Here is a 12,525-nt window from a genome sequence, read left to right as displayed (position 1 = left end):
GCAAGTCAGAAAGAGACCAGTCCTCACGGGGCCTGAATCCAGTCTCATTTTCTCTCAATTCCTCATTGGTCCCAAGTGGTTTTGCCCTCCGTTCATCACCAGCCAGAGGAAAATCAAACCCTCTCTGGAGTACAGCAGGATCCTCCAGAGGCTCTATGATTTTTCAAACACAAAGACTGCCATTTAATAAAAGAACAATTATCATCCAATAGAGCCAATAAAACAAAACAAAAGAAACAAAAAAACCAAAGACAATCAAAAAGGCTAGACACTAGGAACAAACCCAAAAGTGATACAAATATTGGTATTGAAATGCGATTACAAGGTTGGCATATAGATATCAAGATGGAGAATTTCAGAAAACTAGAACTTAAAAAAGAACGAAGTGGAAATTACAGAACTAATAAAAATAATAACTACAACTAACAACTCAAATGATGGGTTAACAGCAGATTAGATACAGCAGAAAAGAGGGTCAGTGAAATAGAATGCAGGTTTGTAGGAAATGCTCAGACTGAAGCATGGAAAGGAAAGACAGGATGGGAAATACAGGAAGAAAAGCACAGTAGAGCAACGTGAGTCACTGTGGCAAAGGTTAACATATGCGACGTTACAGTGCTAGATGGAAAGGAGAGGATAAAGCAGAAGTGACAGGAGAAGAAACAATGGCTGAGCCTTTCCAAACTGACAAAAGACATCAAGCCACAGATTCAAGAAACTCCAAGAACCCCAATCAAGAAGAATAAAACAGTCACACCTGCGTACATGATTGCCAAACGAGTGAAAAATAAAGCCAAAGAGAAAATCTTAAAAGTTGCCAGTGGGAGAGTGCCCCCCGGCGTTCCCCTGGATCTGTCTCTTGCTTCAACAGTGTTTGGACGGAACAGACCCTGGGACGCCCCTTCTTCCAGCCTCTGACCACCCTCCAACCTTTTTTCCAGTCTCAGCCTTCGGAACCAACTCAGCCATCCTCGGCCTCCGAGACCAGCTAACACCTTTCTTTTTTTAGCTTAACTCCTATTGCGGAGCAACCATGAGCTCCCAATCCCAAGTTCGTCAGAATTACTCCACCGAGGTGGAGGCCACCGTCAACCGCCTGGTCAACTTGCATCTACGGGCCTCCTACAGCTACCTCTCTCTGGGCTTCTGTTTTGACCGTGACAATGAGGCTCTAGAGGGCGTGAGCCACTTCTTCCGCGAGTTGGCCGAGGAGAAGCGCGAGGGCACGGAACGTCTCTTGAAGATGCAAAACCAGCGTGGTGGTCGCGCCCTCTTCCAGGACCTGCAGCAGCCTTCCCACGATGAGTGGGGTGAAACTCAGGATGTCATGGAAGCCGCCATGGTCATGGAGAAGAACCTGAACCAGGTCCTTTTGGATCTGCAGGCCATGGGTTCTGCCAGCACAGCAGACCCCCATCTCTGTGACTTGCTGGAGACCCACTTCCTAGACGAGAAGGTGAAACTCATCAAGAAGATGGGCGACCACCTGACTACCCTGTGCAGGCTGGCTAGCTCCCTGGAGGGGCTTGGCGAGTATCTTTTCGAAAGGCTCACCCTCAAGCACGACTAGGAGCATTTGGAGCCCAGAGGCCTTTGACAGGCCCCTCTGCATCCCCCTGACATTAGGCTTTTGCCTGAGCCTCTCCCTTAAACCAGTAGGCAGCCTTCTAACCACCCCAGAGCCCTCTCCCCAGCCGTGGACCAAATTGAAACAATAAAGCTTTTTGCAGGGGAAAAAAGAAAAAGTTGCCAGTGGGAAAGACACAATTATTTTAAAAGGAGCAAGAACAACGGAACTGAGAGATGAGTTCTCAAAAGAAATGATAAAAGCCAGAGACAATCTTCAAAATGCTGAAAGAAAACTATTGACAGCACAGAGGTCTACATTCCTTGGCTAAAAGATACATCAGAAATGAACGAGAAATAAAGATGTTTTTAGATCAACACGTGCTGTCAGGATTTCTCACCAGTCAACCCATGCTAAAAGGAACACTAAAAGTTCATCAGGCAGAAGGAAAATTATCCCAGATGAAATGAGTAAAGTGGGAATGAAGTGTGCCACACAAAGTAAATAAGTAGATAAAACTAAATAAATATTGACTGTTTGATGATATCTTATAGAATTTAAAACATATGTACAATAAAAATAATAATAACAAAAAATGTTATCAATGAGAACTTACAATACGTGGTTTGAACTGAAAGTCTTACCTGAGACGAGCAAAACATGCACCTCTCAGAATACCAATGTGCCTACTGCCACCTAGTGGCATATACAATAATTGCAGGGAAAGTGTAGGAGAAAAATTTTACCTAGTCACCAAAAACCTCGAGTTATAAAGTGACAGTAAACAGGGCAACCTGGCATCAATAAATGAATGAATATTTATTTGTTCAATAAATATTTGTTGACTGAATAGATCATTGCCACGCTGCTCTGTCAGCTGCTTTACTTCACAATCTCCATGATTTCTTTGTCCCCCTCATTTTAAGAGTTAAATTGCTTTCCCTTGCCTTTAGAAATTTAAAAAATTACCACCAAAAGTGTAAAAATAAGAAATATCAATCATCCATGGCCTTAGTACTCAGTTTCCAGAATTAATTCTGATTAACAATCTTTATAGATTTCCCTCCCATCTTTAAAAAGAAACAGTTCTCACCATTTTTATAGATGGGCATTGTATGTATGAGGTATTGTTTGCAGAAAGTATTCAGCCACCAAGAGGGTTGAAAAACACTGCTCAAGGTCAGCACTCAGGCCCTTGCAGCTTGCCCAGTCCCGGAATTTCAGAGTAGAGACCTTTCTGCCTAAACACATGCACCTCATTAAGAAGTCAAAGCACACGTCTGTGATCACGGTGTAATTACCTTGCATCCTAATTGGCTGCAGACGTGGGCCTGCAGGCATGGAAACTACCCCGTGAGCTGGCTCCAAATCAGCTGAGGCAGAAGGTGCTGGAGCCCAGGTATTCATAGAGGCGGCAGGAAGGGAGTGATCTTTGCTCGGGCTCCAGCTCTGCGCCAGGCCTGGCACCCAGGTCCTCAAGCTCCAGATCTTCCCCGGTCCTACGAGAGGTGTTGCCCTTCCTTCCTTCCTCCCTCCGTCTGTCCCTCCCTCATTCCTTTCCTTCCTTCCTTCCTTCCTCCCTCCCTCCCTCCTTCCCTCCCTCCCTCCCTCCCTTCCTTCCTTCCCTATTGCCTGTGCCAGGCCCTGGGGACACAGAGGTAGAAAGGCAAAGCTTATATCCTTATCACAGCCCCGTGACAGCATCACCAAGAAAATGGCTGTGATGGAGGTGGGTGCAGCATGCAGGAGGAGCCCCAAGAGATTCAGGGAAGGTTTCCCAGGGGACTTAAAGCCGGAGCTGGGACCTGAAGGATGAGGAAGGGCATTCAGGTGGAGGGAACTACATGTGCGAAGTCACAGAGGCATGAAAGAACCCGCCTGGCCTGGGAACTGCCCATAGCTCTTCATTGTGGGAGGATGGTGGGGAGACCTGCAGGAACCAAAGCCCCGGTGCAGGAAGCTGGCTGGGCTGGGCTGGGGTCCCCTGACTCATTTCCTGGACCCTCTGGCTCCTTGACCTCCTTTGCAACTTGGCTGCTTTGGGAGGAAGTGGCCCTGGCCTCAGCTGCACAAAAGGAGGCTTTGACGTTGGAGAAAGGGAGTGAGGAAGGAGGGGCGAGCTGGTGTGTATTTTTGGATGCTTCTCAGGAATCCGCTGCACCGCCTCCTCCAACACCATGGCAACCAGCGGCAGCTGGGGGAGAGGCCTGCAAGCTGGGGCGAGGCTGCTTAGAGGGCCAAGTTGAGAGGGGAGGGGGCTAAGGGTGGGGACCTCTTGCTCAGGGAGAGGGAGAGGGCAGCTCTGTGGCCATGGGCGAGCCGCTCCCCCTCTCTGAGGCTGTTTGGGCACCTGGAATATGAGCGTAAGAACAGCCACTGTGCTGCTGTCAGCCCATGTCCTCCAGGAAGCAAATGCCCAGGGCGAAAGCCTGTGAGATGAGGGAGGGGCTGGGGAGCAGCTTGCGTTGCCCCACAGCCCTGGGGGTGGGGGTGCTCAGCACGGCCATTGGGGAGCCACGTGGCCTATAAGAGGTGGCCTGCACCTGTCACGAACCAGCCTGCCCGGTGTCCCCACTGCACTCAGTCACTGCCCACAAGCCCCCAGGGGAGACAGGGCCGAGGCTTGAATGCAGGGGTGGACTGCAGGGTGGGCAACGGGTCCCCAGTCAGCCACCTGCACTTAGAGGTCTGAGTGGGTGTCTCATGGCGGCCCCACTGGACAAACCCGTCTCCCCTGCCAAAGCAGGGGGCTTTGCTGTTTCCAGAACTAGTTACAGCAGCTGAGGGGACGGACAGGAAAGGAGATGGAAGAGCCTGAGTCTGTTTCCTGGGGCTGCTGTACCAAATGGTTAGACTGCTGGAAACACCAGGAACGTACTGTCCCGCAGATCTGGCATCAGGTGTGGGCAGGACTGTGCTCCTCTGCGGGCTCTGGGGGAGGGTGCGTCCTGCCTCTTCCAGCTCCTGGGTGTCCTGGGCGTCCTTGGCTTGTGGCCTCATCCATCCAATCTCTGCCCGTCTTCACGTGGCCTCTCCTCTGTGTCCCTCCTCTTCTTACAAGGACACCAGTCATTGGATTAGAGCCCACTCTTCACGAGTGTGGCCTCATCTTAACTCCTTCCATCTGCAAAGACCCTATTCCCAAATGCCGTCACATTCTGAGGGTCCAGGTGACCATGAATTTGGGGGGCACACTTCAACCCACTATAAGCCCTGTTTGGGCAGCCGGGGTGGGGTTACTGTGTGTGTTAAGCAAGGGTTCTGGGAGGGGCACTAGGGTCACCATCAGGGACCTCAGAGGGTGGGCTGGGTTTTGTGGCTTCAGGTACATGTGGGGGTGGGGGAGGACAGGCAGAAGGAAGGTGGGACTGAGCCAGGAGACAAGAGTCCCCGTTCCCTGCCCACCGCCGTACACACGTGCACAGACTCACAGGCGCTCCGGACAGCGTCTCTCCTCTTGCCTGCATGGCCCAGGGGCGGGGTCCTGCGGTTCCTGAAGCCTCCTTCCAGGACCCAGTGCCTGCATAAGCTCCTGCCCAGGGACCCTGGTCCCAGCATGTGGGCTTCCCTCACCTCTTGGAGTCTCAGTGGTCTCATCAGTGAAATGGGTAACACACATGCGAGGCTGGGAAGGGGTTGGAAGCTTGGCAGGGGGCTTCTGGGCTGTGTGACTCCAGCGCTGGGCCCATGGGGCTGTCCCCCGGCCTTCAGCCCAGGAGCAGCTAAGGTGGGACAGGTTCTCTCTGCCCCATGAGGAGCATGTGGTCTGCAGAGGCAGGAGTGGGGTCCCCTAGCTTCCGAGGCTGAGCTGGCAGCACGTTGGGCAAGCCCTCCCCCCTTGGGTCCCGAGTTGAGCCCCTCAGGAAGTCGGCCTCTCGGCCCGGCTGGCTCAGCCCTGCGATGCACCCCTTGCACACTCACCCACACAGAAGGACATCCTCTCACACAGTCCACTTATTGCCTACACTCTTACACACTCATAGCCACACACGTTCACAACCTCACGCAGCCACACACACACTCACACTGGCCACTCCTTGGGGCCATTTGCGCCAGACCTCCCATCCCCACGCCCAGGCTGCAAGTGATGAGACAGCCCCTTCTGGATGCGGAAACTCCCCTCCCCCGCCCCCCTGCTATTTGCTCCCCTTCCCTCCTCTCCCTCTCTGCCGGGGCCTCTCCCACCCTCCTCCTGCCCCACTTTCTGAGTCGTCCCAGTGGAACTCCAAAACTCTGAGAACAAGCAGTTCCCGGCCCACCCCACTGCGTCCCTCCTAGCCAGCTCCCTTCGGCCCCTTCCAGGAAGGTTTGGAAGCCAGAGTGGAAGCATGGGCAGCTGGCCATGGAGCTGGGCGAGCTGCAGGCTTACACATAGTAGGGCCTCAGGGGTCCAGCTCTCAGGCACCAGGCCCATCTTGGTCCAAGTTCATTTGGGGAGGCTGGGGCTACCCCAACTTCTAGGTCAGGAGTCCCCACCCACACCCAGCACCTCCTGCACAGATGTCCCCTCCCCAGGGTCCTGATTACCCATCATTGATAATGCGACAGCTCGGCCCAGTGTCTGTCATTCAATCCCCTTGGCCCGCCGCTGTCCTGTGTGTTGATGGCGTGTGTTGCTGGCACAAGTCAGCATGTACAGGGAGGGGGCTGTGTTGTATCCAGGAAGTGAGGTCCAGCTCGGCCCCACTGAGTGCCTAGGTGACTTTGGATGGTCTGTTTCTGGGGTGCTGCCTCCCTTGTCAGCTCTCAAACCCTGCTCCGACGCCTGTCAACAGTCCTTTTGCCAAAGTCCTTCCAGAAAATCATTCGCGCGTGCCATCTGTTTCCTTCTGGGACCATGACAGATATGATTTGGAAAAGAGACAAGTAGAGCAGTGGCCTGGTCCAGAGTCAACGAAGGAGGTGGGGAGGGGCCTTCTGCAGTCCCTGGAGGTCTGGGAAGTGGGGAAGGTGGTGAGGCAGGGGTGACTCGGGAGCGGGAATCTCTTGGGGCTATTGGGGCACACATGCAGTCACCCCACCTGTGAGGAGCAGCTCTGGCTCCTTTTATAGGTGACACTACTGCAGCACAGAGAGGGCAAGTGACTTCCTTGAGGGCACACAGCGGGAAAGCAGCAGAGCTAGAAATGAAACCCTGGCCTACCCATGGCCCACGTCTCCTTCCCCTGTGACCTCTGGGTAAATAAAACCTTGCCCTGTGGCCGTTTGCTCTAATGGGTTTCACCCTCTTGCCCCCAACAGAAAACCGGGCTTGTCATTACGCCAACGCATCTGCTCTCTTTGTGCTGTCCAGTCCCTCACAGCTGGTGACCTTGCCGGAGTCACGCTGAGTTGGGGTGGGGGCCTTGTGTGGACAACTCCCCACCCCTCTCTCCGTCTGTGGCTTGGATTACAAAGGCCATTATTTATTCTTTGTCTGGCTTCTGCCTGCCTGCCTTCCCTGGCAGATTTTTTTTTTTTTACCTTGAAAAGAAATTGATTCAGGGTCTGCAAACCACCCAACTGACTTCCTGCATTTGCTCGGTGAGAAATGGCACTGCACCAGCCCTGACTGGTCTCAATTCCTGCTGCCACCCCACCTTTATGGCAGCATTATTTGTTCCCTGGAGGCCCCCGTTCCCCGCCCCCCCCATTCAGCATGCAGCAACCGTAGCCGTCCCCCTGGAGCCTGAGGAACCCTGCTGAACCCTGAACCCCATCCTGCCACCAGTACCCCAAGTCCTGCCTCTGGCCCCAGGGTCCTCACACCAGTCTGAGAGGGGCAGGTGGGGAGGTCCATCAGATAGAGGGGTGCAGACGCCAGGTGGGCCCTCAACCTTGAACATTGAGTCTGCACTGAACTTCAGCTCCTGGAGGGCACTGCTGGCACAGTGTAGTCATTAGGGAGAGTGGGTGGGATCCAGGCTGCACAGGTTTTGACCGTGTGCTGGTGGTGGCCAGATCCCCAGGGAGAGGATGGCGTGGGGGAGGGGAACCAGAAGTGGGGTACCGAAAGGAACCCAGCCCAGTGTGAGTCGTTCAGCTCCCCTGTTTGAGCTCTGTGTGCTGCTGTCCCTGCCCTCGGCGACCTCACGCTCAAGTGCAGCCACAGCACAGAAGCACCTGTAGCTGGGGGCTGGGGTGAGGCTGGAGGGCAGCGGTTGAGGAGGGAGGCTGCCATACATGGGGGGAATTGGCTTGTGCAAGACACTGAGGAAACAAGTAAGCTAACACTGGTAGATGTGTGCCTAGGGCTGACCCATCCAGCTGGCAGGGCCTTCTCCTCCAGCTTGGCCACTTACTAGCTGTGTGACCTCAGGCAAGCTCCTAAACCTCTCTGTGTCTGTTTTCTCATGTGTAACATAGGATGATGATTGTCTTGTCTGCCCCATAGGGCTGCCAGGAGGATTAAACGAGTTAAGGGTGTGCCTGGGTAGGAATCTCTGCAAAGCACCAGGTCTGGTTACCAACAGAGCCGCAAAGCCCCGCTGGCATTGCCGGTGGTCCTGTGAGACCCTGGATGAAAACACCCCACCCGCTCCCCCAGGGCAGACACCTGTCTCACCCAGCACTGTCCCCAGGCCTGATCAGCACACAGGGTCCCGAGGCTCTGCTGGGGGCCCTGTCCGCAGGGTGGCAACGTGAAACAGGCCTCCCAGGGCCGCTCTGTGGCCACCGGGCCCCAAAGCCACCTTTCAGCCTCCCACTCACCCCTGGGAAGGATAACCAGGTGTGCCCAGAGCAGCCCACCTACCTTGGGTCTCTCTGGAGGCGGCAGGGGCTTGCGCCCTCTGCTGGCCTCGTCCCATTACTGCAGAAGGTAGAGTCAAGCACCCAGTAGCAGGAACATGCTCGCTCTGTCCGAAAGCAGCAGAGCTGGATTTGGATTTAGGACTGTCTCCCCAGCCTATGTGCATGCTCCCCGTTTTCATTAACCCAGGAGGCTCCGAGTCCCTCTGTTCTCCCTCCCTCCCTTCTGCCAAAGGCTCCTGTCCCCAAGGCCCCATTTCCAAGGACAATGGAAAAATGCCCTTGAGTCACAAACCTTGACTAGGAATGAACGCAACTGAGCCTGGGTCAGGGCTGCTAGGAGCTCCTGGGAAAGAGAGGGGACTGACTAGAGATAAGTGATGTGTTGTCCTGTCCCTGGGGGCCACATTCTGGTGAACAAGTCACTGCAAAAGTCACTCAGTAAATACTTACTGAATGGATATGTGACTAAATAAACGCACTCAGTGCCAAAGTTGTCAAATCCTAGGCCAATTGGTAAACTCTTACTCATCCTTCAAAACCCTGTCCTGGATCACCTCTTCTAGGAAGGAAGCATCTTCTGAAACCGTTCAAGGGGGTCCCCTAGCACATTTTACTTTAGGGCAGAATGGGATATGCGTTACAGTCAGGCACAAAAAAGTGCTATGGAATGCTGGGGAAAGGGGCCGACACTTGCAGAAGTGGCCGTGGGAGGGAGGAGGAGGCAAGATGCTCAGGGAGGGCTTCCTGGAGGGCAAGGCAGCGTCTGAAACCAACCTGGAAGGGTGGCGTAGTACCAGGAAGTGAGGCTGTGGAGGGGTCAGGGTAAGTGTGTCTCCTAGGGCTGAGCCACAAAGTAGCATAAGCCAGGTGGCTCAGAACAACAGATGCATTGTCTCACGGTTCTGGAAACGAAGCTGTGGGTAGCACTGTGGTCTCTCAGGCTCCAGGAGAGGACCCTTCCTGCCTCGTCCAGCTTCTGGTAGCTGCCAGCGCTCCGTGCAGACATCACTACAGTGTCAGCCTCCATCTTCACGCACCCTTCTCCTGTGTCTGTGCCCAAATCCCCCTGTCAGAAGGCCAGCAGTCATTGGATTGGGACCTACCCTATCCCAGGGAGACCGCGTCTTAACTGGATTCCACCTACAAAGGGCTTATTTCCAAACAAGGTCCCATTGCCAGGTACCGGGCTTAGGACTGGAACATATTTTGGGGGGACACAACGTAGCCTACAACAATAAGGGGACTTGTTCACATTTGAGAAGTGGGGAGAGAGGGGTTCCGTTTGGGAAGAGCGCGAGGAGAGAGAGGAGCTGAGTGAAGATGCTGGAGATGTAAGTGGGGTGACCACAGAGGGGCTTGAATGTGCTGAGGTCAGAGGCACGGGTGGGAGGTGGTCAGCTAGGTGGCTGGAGAAGTCACACGGATTGTGACAGCCCAGGGGCTGAGCCCTGACTCAGGCGCAGGCTTCACATTTAGCAGTCGCTGGCATCACCCCATTTAACTCCATGACACCCACCTACCTGGGTGGGTGCTGTCATCAGCTTCACTTTACAGGTGAGGAAACTGGGTTCCTTAAGGCAGTGCTGGCAGCTCGAGGGCCCACAGCTGGTAAACTCTGAGCTGAGGCTTAAACCCAGGCCAGGCCGTCTTCTCAGCCTGCAGCCAAGCAGCTGAGCCAGTGTGACTGTTGTACAGTCGCCTGTAGATGTTAACGTGCTTGTGTGTGATTCACAGACCCACACACTTGCACAATCTTTGCTCTTTTGTGTGTTTGCACACCTGGAGAGGACAGCTGGAAACGTGGCCTCCTCTAGGTTATCTGCTACTTTGTTTACATTCCCTGGAGCTGTCACATGTGGGCAGATTATTTTTAAACTGTCTGTTTTGGGGGCATTGGCTTTACCTCGCTGGCTGAATTTTGAAGGGCATTCAACAAACTGGGAATGGCTCCCGGGCGAGGTGGGGAGGGAGCCAGCCTGGCTGGGCCTTCCACACACACCGGCTCATTAAAACCTGCCAACCTCCCCAGACTCCCGGGACCAAGTGGCAGGGAGGGATCTGTCCCAGGGTCGGCTTGACGGGTCCTTACCTCTACATGAGGTCTGTGACCAGCTACAGCCAGCCGGGCAGAGAACTGCCTCTTCCCCTCCTGTAAGTCTCTGCGGAGAGCTGCCCTGCCTGTTCTGGATGTAAGTCCTTTATCAGACATCAGTTGCAAATATTCTTTCCCATCCTGGGGGCTGTCTTTTCACTTTCTTGATGGTGTCCTCTGAAGAACAAAAGATTCTACTTTTGATGAAGTCCGATTCTTTGATGAAAACCTATCCTTTTCTTTTGTTGGCTGTGCTTTGGTGACATATCTAAGACACCATTGCCTAATCCAAGATCAGGAAGAGTTACCTACGTTTTCTGCTAAGTGTTTTATAGTTTTAGCTCCTACATTTAGATCTTTGATCGGTTTTGAGCTAATTTTTGTACATGGTATGAGGTAGGGGTCCGAGTTCATCCATTTGCATGTGAACGTCCAGTTGTGAGGGTACCAGTCTGTTGAAAAGGCTATTCTTTCCCCCATTCAATTGTTTTGGCTTCTTTGTCAAAGATCAATTTACCATACGTGTCAGGGCTTATTTCTGGGCCCTAAATTCCATTTCATTGATCTACTGATCTATTCTCATGATAGCACCACACAGCCTTGGCTACCACACGTCATAGTAACTTTTCAAATGAAGAAAGCTGAGTTCTCCAATTTTGTTCTTTTTTTCCAGATTGTTTCAGCTCTACTGGGTCTCTTCAATTTCCATGGGAGTTTTAGGATCAGCGTGTCGGTTTCTGCAGGGAAGGTGGCTGGGATTCGGATAGGGATTGTACAAAGTCTGTATGTCAACCGTGGGAGACTCCTTCGTCTTAACAATGCAAGACCTCTGATCCCCGAACATGGCAAGATGAGCTTTTCATGGGATCTTATTTTTCAAGGAGGTAAAAACTGTACATGGTGGAAAAAATATTTAAGTACAGCAGGGTGACAAAGAATAAATAAGTCACTTGCCCTTTCCTCCAGGCCCCTGCCCGGGACTTCCAATGCCAGACTCAATGTGCTCTCCAGTGCCCAGCAAACACGATACGTGTTCTCCGACCTTCATTCAGCCCAGACTGTGGCTCTGTACGCTGTTCTTCACCTGCTTTCCCCCTTATTGGCTGTAGTAGGTGGTATTGGGGCTCTGCCTGGGTCCCCTGAGAGCACGTGTGTGCACGCACCCCTCTCCTGGCTCTCCTGGTTTGGGGTGCTTTCTCTCCCAAGGGCCAGCACCTGAAGCTCTTATTTGCAGAACTATTTGGGCCACCAGAGTTTGCTTTGTTGACACACGCGGAAAGTCAGAAGTGGCTGGACATTCTCATTTTCCTGGAACACCCGTATCGGGTCTCTTGCCTGGTAAGAGCATAACTTACCCTCCAGAGCTCCCTACAGGGTCAGGCTGGGCCCTTCCTGAGCTTCACCCCCTGCATGGGGCCCTCCCCATCCTGGCTCTGCACCCCGGGCCCCACTTACCCTAAACCTCATGGCTGCTGCTGGAAACCCAGCGAGGACAACAGCGCGGCCCAGTCCACTCTGCTCCTTTCCTAGAGAACATGCTTCCTATAACTGCTCAGCGTCTCCTTAGTTCCACTGTGTTGATCCGACCTTGTTTATTCAGTTGATGACCTTGCGCAAACATTAATTCTACCACCTCGCACACATGTGCATGGATGTGTTTAGAATAAATTCCTAGAAGTAGAATGGCAGGGTCAAAGGATACATGCATTCATAACTAAAAATGTTGCTGTATTACCCTCCACAGAGGTCGCGGTAGTTAACGCCCCAGAGATGTTGAAAGGTTTTTGTTAAAGGGCAGTGCTGGCCCAGCCCTTTTCCCCCTGTTTCCTCCAGGGGGCGCACACGCCCTCCTGCATGGAAGGGCAGGTCTCCAGGGTTCCTGTGGTGGGGAAGGTGAGGCCCAGAGCCGGATTGTCAGAGCTGGAAGGATGCACTTTTTTTTTCACATGAGGGAAACTGAGGCACAGGGAGGCGAAGAGACTTTCTGTTCATGCTGTTTACCTTGCACTGTCCATGCTAGTGACGTGAAGCTCTTGTAATGCCACATACAATCCACGCTGTCATCTCTCCTGCAGAGCCCTCTGTGGCCCGGACTTCAGTCTGCTGTGTCCTGTCTCTGGGCTGCTGAAGGGGG

The 12,525-nt window shown here is 53.2% G+C and overlaps 1 long non-coding RNA gene and 1 pseudogene across 2 annotated transcripts; one reads left to right on the top strand and one right to left on the bottom strand.

Moving 5' to 3' along the window:
* The first annotated feature begins 207 nt into the window (after positions 1 to 207).
* On the top strand, positions 208 to 2,075 carry LOC109435720 (ferritin light chain pseudogene; annotated as a pseudogene).
* A 3,644-nt stretch (positions 2,076 to 5,719) lies between these two features.
* LOC109443816 (uncharacterized) lies at positions 5,720 to 12,517 on the bottom strand. 2 transcript variants are annotated; one of them, XR_002136752.3, is made up of 5 exons: positions 12,393 to 12,517; positions 11,847 to 12,062; positions 10,389 to 11,282; positions 9,820 to 9,998; positions 5,720 to 9,365 (listed from the first exon to the last, which is right to left on the bottom strand). It is a non-coding gene; the product is annotated as an uncharacterized LOC109443816 (long non-coding RNA). The 2 variants fall into 2 exon arrangements; XR_012490878.2 differs by having other exon boundaries at positions 5,721 to 9,365; positions 9,820 to 11,282.
* Positions 12,518 to 12,525: the final 8 nt, after the last annotated feature.

The sequence above is a fragment of the Rhinolophus sinicus genome, chromosome 6 (assembly GCF_057876585.1).
Source record: "Rhinolophus sinicus isolate RSI-liver-muscle chromosome 6, RSI-T2T, whole genome shotgun sequence".
NCBI classification, from domain to species: Eukaryota; Metazoa; Chordata; class Mammalia; order Chiroptera; family Rhinolophidae; genus Rhinolophus; species Rhinolophus sinicus.
This window is presented reverse-complemented; position numbering and strand designations above follow the sequence as displayed.